At 43.5% G+C, this 14,919-nt stretch overlaps 1 protein-coding gene across 6 annotated transcripts in view; it reads left to right on the forward strand.

The window, feature by feature from the left end:
- The window catches only part of LOC147117045 (partitioning defective 3 homolog), an 862,692-nt gene that overhangs the window by 580,565 nt on the left and 267,208 nt on the right, over positions 1–14,919 (forward strand). The gene's annotated exons all lie outside the window — the stretch shown is intronic.

Raw genomic sequence — 14,919 nt, forward strand, 5'->3', positions numbered from 1 at the left:
AAACTGAAGTACGGAGGGAAAAAAAAATCTGGAAATCATATGCTCAGGCGGTTGGCTGATGTGGAAATTATTTTCCCCTTTTTTTTTTGTTTTATATCCTATGTGAACACTATAGCTCCAATAGTAACCAGCAGTTGTTGATGCAATTTCCCTTGTAGAAAAGTTGTTGCGCTTCTAAACTGTTCCAGAAAGAGACTAAAATAACAAAGAGCACATCTGTGAAAACTACCTTTGCAAGTGCAGAACAGCTGATTGAAATTGACTTGGAATGCCACAGTGCTGGTATAAGGTCTGGCACTGCCCTATGTATTAATCCTTCCTTCACCTGACAACTTCACTTGCCAGGTTTTTTTTGAACCCCAAAAAGTTTGTCATGGAAAGGTAGCCTTCTGTTGAAGTTTATTTATGCAATTCAAATATCTCGCCATGAAATGGTGGGACCTAGTTTAATGGCCACAGTTCCTCTCAATAATGAACTTCTGATTTCAGAGAGACACTGAATGAAGTTGAGGAACTTCCCCCCATCCCATCCCATCCATCCAAGAGATGGAGAGGGAGATATCTAACTTTCGTACCTGCAAGTATTACATTTCCTCAGTTTGTGGTTGCAGAGCAGCATTGAAAGATGAAATTGTAAAAAGTGGGAAGGTGACAAAGTACGCCTTGTATTTGATCTTTAACTGTTCAAATCAAAATTCACCAACAACCACAAAGCATGCTTGAATACCTCAGATACTGTTATAATTGAGAAATCTAGGAGAGGCGCAGAAATGTGTCAGTGTATGTTTCCCAAGTCCCTTGTTATTAGGGTTAAGGCAAATTCTAGCACACACAATTTGCTCTCATGCACTGCACCTTTTTCCCCACCAGTTTTTACCCCTCCCTCACCCTTCTCTCTCGAAGGTATTGAATCCCTGCAGAGGTGTGATGCCACAGAAAGGTTTGCCCTCCCGCAAGTCACCGTTCTTTATTTGACTTATCTGAGGAAGGATGTTCTTGCCATGGAAGGAGTTCAGCGAAGATTCACCAAGCTGATACCTGGGATGGCAGGAATGACTTATGAGGAGAGATTGGGTCGATTGGGTTTATACTTGCTGGAGTTTAGAAGAATGAGAGGGGATCTCATTGAAACCTATAAAATTCTGACAGGACTGGACAGACTAGATGCAGGAAGGATGCTCCCGATGGTTGGGGCGTCCAGGACCAGGGGTCACAGTCTAAGGATAAGGGGTAAGCCATTTAGGACAGAAATGAGGAGGAATTTCTTCACCCAGAGAGTGGTGAACCTGTGGAATTCTCTACCACAGAAGGCAGTAGAGGCCAATTCATTAAATATATTCAAGAAGGAGTTGGATATATTTCTTAAGGCTAAAGGGATCAAGGGATATGGGGAGAAAGCAGGGACAGGGTACTGAATTTGGATGATCAGCCATGATCGCATTGAATGGCGGAGCAGGCTCGAGGGGCCGAATGGCCTACTCCTGCTCCTATCTTCTATGTTTCTATGACTCCGTAGACAGCGAGTGTTGGCAGGCTGTTTCTCACCGGTGGAGAAAGGGAAACCGCAACCGAGCCCAGTGCTGTTCTCATCTGACATCCACACAAGTTCACTTCCAGCAGTAGATAGTGATCAGGAATGCCTAATTCCCCCACCTTGCTTTCAAATCCTTGCGTGCTGAGATTAATTGTAGCACCTTTGTTGCTGCCCCAGATGATATCGGCTAATCCAGCTGTAGGCTAATCCAAGAAAACCATCAACTAATTAGCATAAACCAGGACATATGTTGAAAATGTGAACCCACTTAATAAGATGCAGTGTATTTATGCCGGGATAGGAGAGGGGCTTCTATACACGTGGTTGTGCCGTACGTTATTGCCATCTTAAATGTTGGTTTGTTAATTACTTCAGTTTTCTGCTTTGCACTAATCTGGTGGGTATTGCTTTCTGCAGAAAATGGGCTTTCACTGTTGTCCAGTTCTCTTTCGGTTTGCCTCTGTTTCGTACAACAACTTCGGGCAATTTGAAACAGAAATTCCCTTGGTGATTTTCTTTCCTTTGAACTTGCATGCTGTACATTCTCTAGCGCAAGTTAAATTGAAATAAAAACAGCTTTAAAGGAGCAGCAATGGATAAGATGAAGAGAAAACAGGAGAATCTTGGAGAAGCTGCAAAAATACAAGAAACCAGGAGGAGGGGAATAAAGAAATGCAAAATAAACTGAGTAGAAAGAAATCATCAGTGTGCAGAAAATCAAGAGAGTGCATGTGGCAGACATGAAGTATTAGTTTCCATACATTTTTTTTTTAAACCAATGTTCCAATCAAAAATGTTATTACATCTTAAACATTTTGTTACCCAGTTACCTTTGACCTAGATAAGTGCAGTGTTATGCATTTGGGCAGGAGCAACACCAAGTAGACTTACACTTTACATGGGACAGAATTGAAACTGGTTGAGAAAGAAAAGGATCTTCGTGTTATAGTTCACAATTCTCTAAAGGTTCATTGCTGATGCAGAGAAACCACGATCAAAGCAACTAGATTGTGTTAATAGGACTATTCAGTATAAAATAAAGCGCACCATTTTGTCCTTGTGCAAGACTTTGGTTAGACAGCATTTAGAATACTGCATCCAGTTTTGGCCGCCCTCGTATTATGGGAGAATACAAAGAAAGGCTTTAGCAAAGGTTCAGAGGAGAGCCACAAGAATGATACCCAGCTTAAAAAATCCTTAGTTACTCAGAAAGGCTTACAAAGCTGGGCCTATTCACTTTTGAGATACGTAGACTTAGGGGTGATTTGATCGAGCTATTCTCTTAGGCAGTCCCTCGGAACCGAGGATGACTTGCTTCCACATTAAAAATTAGTTCGCAAGTGACTGATGAGCCCAATGCGGGACCGACAGCCTCTATCGCAGGTGGGGCAGACGGTGGTTGAAGGGGTGGGTGGGTGGGGTGCTTGGGTTGACGCACGCTCCTTGCGGTGTGTGCGCTTGGCTTCCACTTGCTCCTGGCGAAGAGACTCGAGGTGTTCGGCGCTTTCCCGGATGCTTCTCCTCCACTTTGTGCGGTCTTGGGCCAGGGACTCCCAGGTGTCGGTGGGGATGTTACACTTTTTCAAGGAGGCTTTGAGGGTGTCCTTGAAGCGTTTCCTCTGCCCACCTGGGGCTCTCTTGCCGTGCCGGAGCTCCGAGTAGAGAGAGAGTGTGAGTGAGTGTGTGAGAGAGAGAGAATGCTGGAGTCCATTATAAAAGATGTAATAGCAGAGCACTTGGAAAACAGTGACAGGATCGGACAAAGTCAACATGGATTTACAAAAGGTAAATCATGCTTGACTAATCTACTGGAATTTTTTGAGGATGTAACTGGTAGAATAGATAAGGGAGAACCAGTGTATGTGGTGTATTTGGACTTTCAGAAGGCTTTTGATAAGGTCCCGCATAAGAGACTAGCGTGCAAAGTTAAAGCACATGGGATTGGGGGTAAGGTACTGACTTGGATAGGAAACTGGTTGGCAGACAGGAAGCAAAGAGTTGGAATAAACGGGTCTTTGTCCGAGTGGAAGGCAGTGACTAGTGGGATACCGCAGGGATCGGTGCTCGGACCCCAGTTATTCACAACCTATATTAATGATCTCGACGAGGGAACTAGATGTAATAACTCCAAATTTGAAGCCAACACAAAGCTGGGTGGGTGTGTGTGCTGTGAGGAGGATGCAGAGAAACTCCAGTACGATTTGGACAGGTTGGGTGATTGGGCAGATGCAGTATAATGTGGATAAATGCGAGGTTATCCACTTTGGTGGCAAAAACAGCAACGCAGATTATTATCTGAATGGCAATAGATTGGGAAAAGGGGAAGTGCAACGAGACCTGGGTGTCCTTGTGCACCAGTTGCTGAAGGTAAGCATGCAGGTGCAGCAGGCGGTTGGGAAAAGGGGAAGTGCAACGAGACCTGGGTGCCCTTGTGCACCAGTCGCTGAAGGTAAGTATGCAGGTGCAGCAGGCGGTTAAGAAGGCAAATGGTATGCTGGCCTTCATAGCAAGAGGATTCGAGTACAGGAGCAAGGATGTCTTGCTGCGGTTGTACAGGGCCTTGGTGAGACCACGCCTTGAGTATTGTGTGCAGTTTTGGTTGCCTTATCTGAGGAAGGATGTTCTTGCCAAGGAGGGAGTGCAGCGAAGATTCACCAGACTGATACCTGGGATGGCAGGAATGACGTATGAAGAGAGATTGGGTCGATTAGGCTTATATTCACTAGAGTTTAGAAGAATGAGAGGGGATCTCATTGAAACTTATAAAATTCTAACAGGACTAGACAGACTAGATGCAGGAAGGCTGTTCCCGATGGCGGGGGAGTCCAGAACCACGGGTCACAGTCTAAGGATAAGGGGTAAGCCATTTAGGACTGAGATGAGGAGGAATTTCTTCATCCAGAGAGTTGTGAACCTGTGGAATTCTCTACCACAGAAGACAGTTGAGGCCAATTCATTAAATATATTCAAGAAGGAGTTAGATATATTTCTTAAGGATAAGAGGATCAAGGGATATGGGGAAAAAGCAGGGACAGGGTACTGAATTTGGATGATCAGCCAAAATCGCATTAAATGGTGGAGCAGGCTTGAGGGGCCGAATGGCCTACTCCTGCTCCTATCTTCTATGTTTCTATGCTTGTTTTGGGAGTCTCGTATCGGGCATGTGGAGAATGTGACCCGTCCATCGGAGCTGATCGAGCATGGTCAAAGCTTCGATGCTGGGGATGTTGGCCTGAGCAAGAACACTGACGTTGGTGCGCCTATCCTGCCAATGGATTTGCAGGATCTTGCGAAGGCAGCGTTGGTGGTACCTCTCCAGTGCTTTGAGGTGCCTGCTGTACATGGTCCATGTCTCTGAGGCATACAGCAGGGCGGGTATCACTGCTGCTCTGTAGACCATGAGCTTAGTGCCGGTTTTGAGGTCCTGGTCTTCAAACACTCTCTTTCTCAGGCAACCGAAGGCTGCACTGGCACACTGAAGGCGGTGTTGGACTTCGTCGTCGATGTCTACCCTTGTTGTGACAGTAGGCTCCCGAGGTATGGAAAGTGGTCCATGTTGTCCAAGGCCTTGTCGTGGATTTTGATAATTGGAGGGCAGTACTGTGTGGCGGGGGCATGTTGGTAGAGGACCTTTGTCTTCCGAGTGAGCGCAGACGCAAGCGTCGTCTGCAAACTGTAACTCGACGACAGAGGATGGGACGACCTTGGATCTGGACTGGAGGCGACGGAGGTTGAACAGTTTCCCGTTTGTTCTGTAAATTAGCTCCACTCCAGTGGGGAGCTTACTGAAGGTGAGATGGAGCATTGCAGCAAGGAAGATCGAGAAGAGCGTTGGTGCGATGACACAGCCTTGTTTGACCCCGGTTCGTACGTGAATTGGGTCTATGGTGGAACCGTTGGTCAGGATCATGGCTTGCATGTCATCGTGAAGCAGGCGGAGGATGGTGACAAAGTTTTGAGGGCAGCCGAATTTGAGGAGGACACTCCATAATCCCTCACGGTTGACAGCTATATAGAATAGTGGAAGGACTAAATTATGTTGTTATTGATAGATTATTTCAATGCACTAGATTGGGGAAGACCGGGGTCACGTGTATAAGTTATGCTGGAGTAGGGATAGGTTAGATGTCAGGCTGTTCTTTTCCCCGAGGTTTAGTAGACCTTTAGAACAAGTTGCCAGGTTGTGCGGTGACTCTCTGGAAATCTTCAATAGAGAGCTGGATGAACTTTGGAATTTAATTTTGTTGATTTAAAAAGAAATCGTAAACCTATGTTCAAAAAAGTATGCGCTATAAAACATAGAAACAGAAGATAGGAGCAGGAGTAGGCCATTTGGCCCCTCGAGCCTGCTCCACCATTTAATGAGATCATGGCTCATCATCCAAATTCAGTACCCGGTCCCTGCCTTCTCCCCATATCCCTTGATCCCTTTAGCCTTAAGAAATATATCTAACTCCTTCTTGAAATGATAAAAACTGATAAAATAAAGTTCTTTCAGTTAAATCAGCTGAATAAAACTTATTTTTAATCTTATTTATGGTGAATTGAATCTTTTGTTTGAATAAGTTAGGTACAGTGTATTTTCAAATTGATTTAATGAAACAATTAACCAACTTATTAAAAACAGACAGAACTCTGAAGAGGAAAGCAAAGCTATCAAATTGTCTGGAAGGTGCTACTGTACTAACATTAAAAGTTACAGATTTGTAATATAGCCCAGACAAAAATGAGTTCTCTTATAAGTATTTGTGGGTTTTTAAACATTCGAGTAGGTGAATAAACCAGAACGGTTTTAATTAACCAGGAATCACTTCATCACCACAGAAAAACTCCTTTAATAAAAAAAAGCTGTAGGTCTTAGAAAAGGGGTAAGGAAGCTATTGAAAATTCAGTAAAGAAGGTACCATTTAGCCCAATATCATAGAGAGAGAGAGAGAGAGAGATCTAATTATCCAGGTGAGTAGTCTGAAACACTTTGTCGAGTTAATATGAATTTCCATGGTTTTAATCAAATGGCTCCTTTGGAGATAACTGAAAGCCATCATGACTAGTGATGATCTTTTGCAAGGAATTATCTCTTGCAGCTCTAATCTAAACAATTCTTAAATAATACAAGTATTCTGAAGAGGTTATTAAGCTTTAGTGTTTTCCATTGGTGTTCCCCTCGAGCCATAATTTCCATTTTCGAATAGGGGCAATAACTTTTTTAGCTCCTTATTGCCTTCCTTTTCTCCTCCCCTATACTTGCGCACTACGTCAATGCTGTTCTCAATGGAATGATCCCACTCATAGATATTTAAATAGATTTCAACAATGCCATTTCTTGGTTGACTGACAAAGAAGCATACTTGAGCAAATTAGATCATGTATGTTGTTAATGGACCATTTTTTGAAGATACTTCAGTTAAAAAAAAATCCTTTTGCAAGTATAATTTTATGAACTTGTATTCTATGTTATTACTCACTCTTGTTTTACATTAATCTAAGTATGGATTCCAATTTTTAGTAAATTAAATAGTGTGGCAGAGCCACTAAGGGACTCCAATCAATTGTATATAATTCCCTTTAATAATATGTTGGCTACAGCCTGAGTCTGTATCTTTGTTTTCACTGTTTACATGTACAGAGCGCGATCATTTTAATAGCGTGGGTAAACGTGATGACGTCACGCCGTTCATCACGTGATCCCCCACCGGCGGGAAAAACGTGGTGACATCATGACGTCAGCCACGGGACCGCCCTAGCAGTCCTCGTGGAGCCTCCGAACTGGCTAGACCAATATTCGATGTTCTCCTGTAGTTATCCGTTAAACTCTTACTTTTCATTAAACCTCGTTTATTTGATCGCCTGAGTGGACCTCAGTCTTTTGGATAGGAACTAGACACTCCTACAATAGAACATTACCTAAATGTAATACGTATTTGTAAAATTTACCTGGAATGTCAAAATGTAACCAGAAATGAGTGAAGCTGCACTGTCTGATTTTATGCATATTACTTGATTTTGTTAAGAAGTGAGCAAATACTCTTGTCCCAGATTTTAAAATACAATTAGAACCATAGAAGTTTGTAGCATAGGAGAGTCTGTGTTTGTGCTGGCTCTTTGCTGGAGCAACTAAAGCTAATTCCACTGCCCTGCTTTCTTCCCATAACCCTGCACATTCCTCTGCTTAAAATATTTTAACCATTTTCCCTTAAAAGATGCAATGGTCTCTGTCTACTTCTCCCTGATGCAAAGCAATCCATGCCCCAACAGACATCTGTGTTAAAAAATTTCTCCTAACCTGTTACCTCACTTTCTTATTGACAATTTTAAATTGATGAACCCCCTTATCATTGACTGACGAACCAGAGGCAACAGTCTTTTCCTATTCACCTTATCAAAACCCTTTATAATTTTAAAAACCTCTCAAAAAATCTCCTCTTGGTTCTAGGAAGAAAAGTAGAATGCATCTTAAAAGACGAGCTTTGTGCTCTGACTTGGATATTCCTGAATTTATTACGTTCTTGTAGGAACATATTTGTTACGTTTTTTTTGTGCAGTATGTAATTCTGTTTGAAGATTCAGCGATCTGGGTTTAACAGTTCCTATACTGAGAAGCCCCAAAAAGTTCACATGTAAATTGAAATTTCCAATTACCCTGTGGAATTCTAGGTACAGCTTTTAACTTTTCCAGCAATGAAGATATATTTAACCCCTTAATAGTCTAGATATTTGGAGAAGACTGCTTTATTTGATTTTGAATGCTAGCCACTGCTTTTTGGGCAGCTGTATTTATCATCTCAACGTGAAACAAGACCCTTTTATAAATGAATGCTAACTTTAAAAAAAAAAACCTTCAACCTTCAGTTGTGTTGAAAGAACTATACTAAAAAATATTCTTGCTCTGTATTGGCAAAGCCTGAAAGAAATTTCCTAATACCAAGGAAGGATTCTGGAATTTGGAATGTGTTTGTGGACAATTTAGTTTCCCTTCAGTGAACGATTCAGCAACCTACAGCAACTTGAGAGTCATTACTGTCTGGTATGATGGCTGAAGCTAGCCGTTCATTTGCTCTCGTTGGTAGGGTTGGACTCACAACCCGAAGATTGTGTATTCCAGTTCTAGCTGTGACTGACTCGATCAGAACTCTGCTGCTCTCATTCAGTGCGGTTTGCTGGTACTTGGCTGAGCTGCTTGATGGAACACTGCGTGAAAGCAGAACATTCCATTTAAGAAGGTGCAACAACAAAAAATTGGTGAGATCGATTCCGCCACGCAGAAGCAAAGCTCAGATTACACTGTCTGTTTTGCTGTCATGTGTGACCATGACACTAGTGCAGCATTCTTCATACTGAATCAAAGCTGTAATTACCCCTGTGTTGTCAAAGTGCTGCCATCAGTTTACTATTGGGAAATGATGTAATGCAGGTCAAGTACGGAATCTTTTTCAGTCATCATGAAATAAGAGAGACTTTGCTTTGTGCATAATTATATCCATCTATATGTATATATTCATATACTTGCAGAGTGTGTAACTGAAGAGAGATGCAGATAGACAATTATAACCAGCAACATTGAGAATTTTCTTTTTAAACCAAGCTTCAAATAGCAAAAGCAGTCTTGGTCAAAAAATCTCTCATGCCTGCCCATTTAAGATTTTTCCAGCTGGAACAATACAACTCACTCTTCCCTTATCCCGTTTGTTGTACATGACCATCTGCATTTCTTTTGCATCTATCCCAGTTGTATTTGTACTTGAGAAAGAGAAAATATTTTCTCTTCACCGTGCCATGTCCAAGTTCAGCCTTGGGGGGTTCATTATTGTGTTTGAACATGTTTCAAGTTCTGACTTGATCTGTTTAGCCAATGGATTTATTCCAAGTTTTGGCTTCACAGTTATAGTCACTTCGAGAGGTTTTTGCAGTATCTGTCCCCAAGTGGTGTTGTCCACTGGGCCCTAACTTCTTGTTATGGAAACTGGCTGAAATATCTAAAGAGGGAGTCCAAGGTGAAAAGGCTCGTCATTCTATAATAGGTGAAGCAGTGACTCTCGTCCTGTTGAAACAAAGATACTTATGCATCCAATTTTCTCTTCCTATTGCATCAGATAAATATTTGTAAAAATCCCGAAGGAAGTAATCTTAATAGCAACTAGTATGGACTTGGGCAGAAGTACAGGGTAGTCGTGGATTATTTGTTACTGCACCAGAGTTCTGGGTTTTTGTATATGCGTCATTTATGCTGATCAAACACTAGGGGAGTCCCTGTTTAATATCTTTTTATCATTAGTTTTTTTTTAAATTTATTCTTGGGATGCCAAAGCAGTATTTATTGCTCATTCCAAGTTGCTCTGCGGGCATTACGAGTCAACCACACAGTGTGGGACTGGAGTCACATGTAGGCCAGTGTGAGTAGGGGGCATCGGGTTCCTATCCCTGATGGACATTCATGAACCAGTTGAATTTACACCAGATTTCCTGGTATTTACCCAATTTATAGAATTCAAATTCACAACGTGCCGGGGTTGGGATTTAAACTTTATTGGCGGCACGTTTCCACTAGCTACATAAGTGCAATCTGGGTGGAATCGGCCGAGCCAGCACAAAAGATCGGGGAATTTTAAATGTAAGTGAGCTACGCCCAAAACCATTCACGCTCGGGTTTCCGCGATCCTTTACGTTGGGTCACGATTCAGTTTGCCTGGATCAGGCCCTGCCCACAAAACTGCCCACGCTCCCGGGTTAAACTTGCGAGATTCTGATGTTTGTGCTGGCTCTTCAAATTACGCTCATTTTCTTAGGCGCGCAGGCACGTTTTAGACGTTTTTTTTCCTATCAAAGAATATTTTAACTTACTAAGAAATTGACTAATGTACACCAGTGAAACTATTGAATGGTTCAGTATAGATTTTTAAAGTCATTTTCAGTGATTTTTAAATCGGGTTACTCACAGGTTGGAGGGCTGGACATCCTTATCAAAAATGCCTATTTTTGGTGATGAACCCATTTTCAGCTGTAATAATGAAACTGCACCATACATCAAGGAATACTTTTTAATGGAAAGACAAAAAAAAGGAATAATTACATTCTATTACGCTGCCCGATTGCACTGGTTCATGGAAGGTTTTAAGTTTGTGATTATGCAAATGATTTTTAGCATAACCTTGAAGCCTAACCTAACCAGTGCAATCTCGAGCGCAATTTCCCGATTGCGCTCAAAGCAGACACTCTATACCCCCATGAGCTCTGGGTTACCACATCATTAAGCTTTCATGCTGCAGGATCCTTCCAAGCAATTGCAGTGTTTGAATACAGTTGATCCTCCTCTGCTCTGTTGATCAGCTTTATAGGACTGCCCTTGCCTGGTTCCCATATCTGAACGGAGCCAGAAGATTTGGCTTCTTTTTCATCCCACACCCACACTGTTCTGAGGAAGGGCTCCTGACCAAAATGTCTCATCAGTTCTCTCCACATATGCTGCCTGACCTCTGTGTTTTCTGCATTTTCTATTTTTGTTTCAGATATCCATCCTCTGCAGCATTTTGCTTTCTGTCACCTCCAACGTCGCCTAAGGATCGAGCCTTCTCCCCTCCTCTTACCCATCTACATCCTTCCCCCAGGTGCCAGTCCTGCATCAGGTCATGAATGAGTCACAACTTCTTCCAGCTGATCACTGGGAAGACCAAAGCCATCATTTTTGACACCCACAATGAAATCTTCTCCCTTGCTATTGACTCCACAGGGGTGAGATTGTACCTTGTTCACCTGTTTTCCGGGCGGAAAACTGACAAGGAGGTCCAATTTATGGGGCCAACCACCCGTGCCTCAACAGCGCGGAAATACGTCCGATGCCATATTGGTTCGGGCATCCTAGAGGAATCGTTCCCTCCACCCAGTTCACGATGGCCTCGTGGTGTGGACAAATTTCTACCTCCATCCCCTTAGCTGGCTCTTCACAGGCTGAGCCAGACAGAGTGAAACCTTTATGTTTTATTTGACACAGCTGCGATTCAAGCACTGCATCTTATTTGTCAACATGACCACTTATTTCCGCCTCCACTCCTCCTACAACCCCTCTGAAGCTTTATCCAATTTTTTTGTCACCACTAGACTCAACTACTCTGCTGCCCTTCTTACTGACCTCCCATGCTCCACTTGCCATAAACACTTAACTGTGCAAAACCCAGCCACCTGGATCCAGCCAGACACTAAGTCCTAGCACCCCCCCATCCTCCTGAACCTGCATTTTGTACCAAATCACCCAACACAATAAATTTATAATCTTCTCCAACATCTTGCACCATATCTTGTCAACTTCCTCCAGCCTCCTATCCCCACCGTACCCTCCACACCGCTGAGTTTTACTGCCACCTCCAGAGTGTCGCTCCGTTTCGCTTTGGAGTCCGTTCAACCGTTGACTCTAGATTTACATTGTCAGTTTAGTATTGGCGTGCGGCAGAATTGCTTTGCACCAAGACTAAACTGATGGGGCAAATGCACTCATGGAATTACAGTAAATGTACCTTTAACCCTTTAAATAATTGGTAGGAAGTTTGGGTTCCGCCAAGACCAGTCGGCTCCCGACCTCATTACAGCCTTTGTCCAAACATTGACAAAGGAGCTGAATTCCTGAGGTGAAGTGAGAGTGACTGCCCTTGACATCAAGGCAGCATTTGACCAAGTGTGGCATCAAGGAGCCCTAGTAAAACTGAAGTCAATGGGAAACGGGGGGAAAACGCTCCACTGGCTGGAGTCATACCTAGCACAAAGGAAGATGATTGTGGTGATTGAAGATCAATCATCACAGCCCCAGGACATCATTGCAGGAGTTCCTCAGGGCAGTGTCCTAGGTCCAACCATCTTCAGCTTCTTCATCAACAAGACCTTGACGACGTTCAGGCTTGGGCTGATAAGTGGCAGGTAACATTCGTGCCACAGAAGTGCCAGGCAATGACTATCTCCAACAAGCAAGAGTCTAACCACCTCCCCTTGACCTTCAACGGCATTGCCATCGCCGAATCCCCCACCATGAACATCCTGGGGGTCACCATTGACCAGAAACTTACTGGACCAGCCACACACATACTGTGGCAACAAGAGCAGGTCAGAGGCTAGGTATTCTGCGGCAAGTGTCTCTCCTGACTCCCTAAAGCCTTTCCACCATCTACAAGGCACAAGTACGGAGTGTGATGGAATACTCTCCACTTGCCTGGATGATTGCAGCTCCAACAAGCTCGACACCATCCAGGACAAAGCAGCCCATTTGATTGGTGCCCCATCCACCACCTTAAACATTCACTCCCTCCACCACTGGCGTACCATGGCTGCAGTGCGTACCATCTACAAGATGCACTGCAGCTTCTTGCCAAGGCTTCTTTGGCAGCACCTCCCAAACCTGCGACCTCTTCCACCTAGAAGGACAAGGTCAGCAGGCACATGGGAACACCACCACCTCCAAGCTCCCCTCCAAGTCACACACCATCCTGACTTAGAAGTATATCACCGTTCCTTCATCATCGTTGGGTCAAAATCCTGGTACTCCCTCCCTAACAGCACTGTGGGAGTACCATCACCACCTGGACTGCAGCGGTTGAAAAAGGCAGCTCACCACCACCTTCTCAAGGGCAACTAGGGATGGGCAATAAATGCTGGCTTTGCCAGCGGCGCCCGCATCCCAAGGATGTTCATGGTGGGGGATTTGGCGATGGCAATGCTGTTGAATGTCAAGCGAATTTTTTAAAAAGTACTTGATATCTTGTTGGTTCAGGTGTTAGGTTGGAGTATGAGAGAATTGCACGCCTTAGTCTTTGACAAAATAAATAAAATGTAGCAGAACTGTTCACAGAAAGCTCAGAAAACGACTCTTCTAGTTAATTGTGCTTCCCTTGTAGCTGTAACTTGTTCCTGTTTCATAAACACAGTGGGATTGTTGAATATGATAAACTGTTTCTTCATACTTACATCATAGGTGCTTTATTGGTTGTTAGGATTTGAAACCTTTCATTTTAAGCTTCAGTTGGCCATGAACTAATACCAAAGTATGATATTTCTCTCCAACAGCTCTTGAAATAGTTGTTGTAGACTGGTAAAGCGCGTTGCCAGAACCATTGTTAATCCAGAAGAGAGTGTGCGTGTATTCTATCTCCTGTGGTATTGCACAGCGAGTCAAATCAGTGTAGTTTTCAGGTGACGTGTGATTAGAGGGCAGGGAATAAGTGGACCAGGACATGCAAATGTAATTCAGTTCCCACTTTAAAGTCATATATTCGGTGCTCATTTTTATCCTCCCAATATAAATTCTTATGTCCACATCTATCGCATAAAACTTGCCATTTTGTAATTAGACCCTCCCACTACTGGGGGAGCTGCATTGACAGAGGTACTATCCTTCAGATGAGACTTTAAATCATATGCCGGTTAGCCTGCACAAGTTAACTTTTTTTTGCTGTGCACACATTGGCCACCACACATGCCCAGAAACAGTAATGATTACACATCACAATTAGGACTTTGTGATGTCCTGAGGATGTGGCAGTAGCATAATATAAATGCCAGTTTTTCTTCTTTCTTTACATTACTACAACTTGCATTTCTCTAATGACTGTAATGCAGAGAAGTATCTCGAGGCACTTCACAAAATGGGATGGGTGATGGAGATCAAACAAGTAGTGGGAGAGGAAATATAAGATAAGTGACCCACGGTAAGGTCCAAGAGGTAGGTTTTGAGGTGGGGAGAAATGTCTTAAGGCATAGGACCTCAGGCAAATTCAGAATGCAAGGCCATGATGGTTGAAGGCTCTGTCACTAACGGTGATCCGAGGGAGGGAATGGGGAGGAATGCAGAGGGTCCAGATTCAGAAGGATAACTAATGTTAATACAAACTGGCAAGGCTTGGAAGCTAAGCAGAGCCAGGCCTGGTTAGTACCTGGAGGGGTGACCATCAGGGAAGACCAGGTGCAGGTGGTCACGGAAGGAGCCCCGAGGAGGGGCGGTTGGTGAGAAGGTCACGGAAGGAGGAGCGGCTGGTGAGCAGGCCCGGGCGTTGGGCTGAAGATTGTCGGACAGGAGGAATGGTGGAAATGGAATGGCGGTGTGCACCGACGCAGCGGCTTTGCTTCTCCCAGTCATGGGAGCTTGCAAGATCACATTTCGTTGTTCATGTACTTGTGCAATGACAATAAAGTTGAATTATTATTATTGTGTGCGCATTTTTCATGTTGTGTGTTTTATTATATAGTGTATCTATTTTAGTGTGTCACAATATATTTATAGAGAATTTTTGACTATTAACATCAGAAATTCAATTTTTTGCGCTCTCAAATTTAATCTTAAACCATTTTGCTAACCAGCTTCTTCCAAACCAGCCACCTCATTTGCAGATGAGGTAGCTTTGCCACACCTC

This window comes from Somniosus microcephalus, chromosome 5 (assembly GCF_052327205.1).
Source record: "Somniosus microcephalus isolate GS21.2 chromosome 5, FLI_Smic_1.0, whole genome shotgun sequence".
Classification (NCBI taxonomy): Eukaryota; Metazoa; Chordata; class Chondrichthyes; order Squaliformes; family Somniosidae; genus Somniosus; species Somniosus microcephalus.